A 2,918-nucleotide genomic window follows, 5' to 3' on the forward strand; every position below is an offset into this window, starting at 1 on the left:
AACAACAACATAATGACTTTGCCCTGAGTTTTTTACGTTGAGCACTTTTTAATGCTCCTGTTGGTCATTTATATAACTTTTTTGAAAAAAAAAAGTCTATTGAGATCCTTTTGCTATTTTTTAATTATATATATTTTTTCTATTTGTATCTGTTGGTTATTAACCTCTTTTCAGATATAAGATTTGTAAGTGTTTTCTTACATTCTGTGGATTGTGTTTTCATTCTCTCTCTCTTTTTTTTTTGGCAATGCAGAAACTTTAGTTTGATGTAGTACCATTTATTTATTTTTGCTTTTTTTTTGCTTGTGTTTTTGGTCTGGTATCCAGAAAACTATTGGCAAGACCAATGTCAAGGAGAATTTTTCCTATGTTTTCCTTTAGGAAATGTAGTTTCATGCATCACCTTTAAGTCTTTAATCTATTTCAAGTTAAGACTTATGAGTGATATAAGGTTCCAGTTTTACTGTTTATGTGACTATTCAGTTTTAAATATCATTTATTGAACAGACTATCTTTACCCATTACATATGTTGGCCCCTGTCAAATATTAGGTGACTATGAAAGGATTTATTTCTGGACTCTCAATTCTGTTCTACTTGTTTATGGGTCTTTTTTTATGCCAGTATACTTTATTGTTTTGAGCATGAGGGCTTTGTAGTATAGTTTCAAATCAAGAAGTGTAATTTCTCTTCTTCATTCTTTCTCAGAACTGCTTTGATTATTTGTCGTCTTTTATGGTCTCATATAAATTTTAGGATTCTTTACTTACTTCTGTAAAAAATTATATGGATTTTTTTTAAGATTTTTAATTTATTTATTTGACAGAGAGAGATGACAAGCAGGCAGAGAGGCAGGCAGAGAGAGAAGAGGAAGCAGGCTTCCTGCTGAGCAGAGAGTCTGATGCGGGGCTCGATCCCAGGACCCTGGGATCATGACCTGAGCCGAAAGCAGCGGCTTAACCCACTGAGCCACACAGGCGCCCCTAACATTGGATTTTTGATAGGAATTGGATTTACAGATGGTTTTCGGTAGTATGGACATTTTAACAATGTTAATTCTTGCCATTCATAAATATGAGCTATCTTTCCGTTTGTGTCTCCTTCAATTTCTTTATCAATGTCATAGTTTATGGAGTACAGATCTTTCATCTTCTTAGTTAAATCTATTCCTAAGTATTTTATTATTTTTGATGCTATTGTGAATTAGATTGTTTTCTTTATTTTTTCAGATAGTTCATCATTAGAGTGTTAAAATGCTCCTGTCTTGTGCTTACTTTGGCAGCACATATACTAAAATTGGAATGATGCAGAGAAGATTAGCGTGATCACTAAACAAGGATGACATGAAAAACTGGGAAGCATTCCATATTAAAAAGAAATGAAACAAAACAAAATTCTTGTCTGTTATATATTGATCTTGTATTTGGCAGCTTTACTAAATTTGTTTATTCAAAATTTTTTGTGAAGTTTTTAGGATTTTTTAACATGTAAGTTCATGTTATCCAAAAAAATAAAATTTTACTTCTTCCTTTTTTTTTTTTTTTGGAGTCTCTTATTTCCTTGTGTTCCTTGTTTCTCTGGCTAGGACATCCAGTAGTATGTCAAATGAGAGTAGTGAAAGTGGATACACTTGTCTTTTTTCTGATCGTTAAGGGGAAAACTTTCAAACTTTTTTGATTGAATATGAGATTAGCTCTGGGCTTGCAATATGTGTTTTCTCTTTAATGGATTTTTAAAATTATTTTTTAAATTTTTTTATAAACATATAATGTGTTTTTATCCCTAGGGGTACAGGTCTGTGAATCACCAGGTTCACACATTTCATAGCACTCACCATCACTCACCATAGCACTTGCCCTCCCCAATGTCCATACCCCCACCATCCTCTCCCAACACACCTCCCCCCAGCAACCCTCAGTCTGTCTTGTGAGATTCAGTCTTTTATGGTTTGTCTCCCTCCCAATCCCATCTTCTATTTTTCTTTTCGTACGCCCGAAACCGCCTATGTTGCATCTCTACTTCATCATATCAGGGAAATCATAGGATAGTTGTCTTTCTCAGATCGATTTATTTCGCCAAGCATAATACCCTCTAGTTCCATCCACGTCATCACAAATAGCAGGATTTCATTTCTTTTGATGGCTGCATAGTATTCCATTGTACATATATACCACATCTTATTTATTGATTCATCTGTTGAAGGACATTTAGGTTCTTTCCATAGTTTAACTATTGTGGACATTGCTGCTATAAACATTTGGGTGCATGTGCCCCTTCAGAATGCCACGTTTGTATCTTTAGGGTATATACTCAGTACTACAATCACTGGGTCATAGGGTAGTTCTATTTTCTGCTTTTTGAGGCACCTCCACGCTGTTTTCCAGAGTGGTTGCACCAGCTTGCATTCCCGCGTACAGTGTAGGAGGGTTGCCCTTTCTCCACATCCTCGCCAGCATCTGTCATTGACTGACTTGTTCATTTTAGCCATTCTGAAAGGTGTGAGGTGGTATCTCATTCTGGTTTTGATTTGTATTTCCCTGATGCCGAGTAATGTGGAGCATTTTTTCATGTGTCTGTTGGCCATTTAGATGTATTCTTTGCAGAAATGTCTGTTCATGTGCTCTGCCCATTTCTTCATTGGGTTATTTGTTCTTAGGGTGTTGAGTTTGATAAGCTCTTTATAAATTTTGGATACTGGCCCTTTATCTGGTATGTTATTTGCAAATATCTTCACCCAGATAACTTCTGACAGTCATCTTTTGGCTTTGTTAACTGTTTCCTTTGCTGGGCAAAAGCTTTTTGATCTGATGAAATCCCAATAGTTCATTCTTGCCCTTGCTTCCCTTGCCTTTGGTGATGTTCCTAGGAAGAAGTTGCTGCTGCTGAGGTCAAAGAGGTTGCTACCTGCTCTCTCCTCAA

At 35.8% G+C, this 2,918-nt stretch overlaps 1 non-coding gene across 1 annotated transcript; it reads left to right on the plus strand.

Moving 5' to 3' along the window:
• The first annotated feature begins 1,265 nt into the window (after positions 1 to 1,265).
• On the plus strand, positions 1,266 to 1,372 carry LOC131820183 (U6 spliceosomal RNA). Its single transcript, XR_009349502.1, has one exon. It is a non-coding gene; the product is annotated as a U6 spliceosomal RNA (small nuclear RNA).
• The last annotated feature ends 1,546 nt before the right edge of the window (positions 1,373 to 2,918 follow it).

This window comes from Mustela lutreola, chromosome 17 (genome assembly GCF_030435805.1).
Source record: "Mustela lutreola isolate mMusLut2 chromosome 17, mMusLut2.pri, whole genome shotgun sequence".
NCBI classification, from domain to species: Eukaryota; Metazoa; Chordata; class Mammalia; order Carnivora; family Mustelidae; genus Mustela; species Mustela lutreola.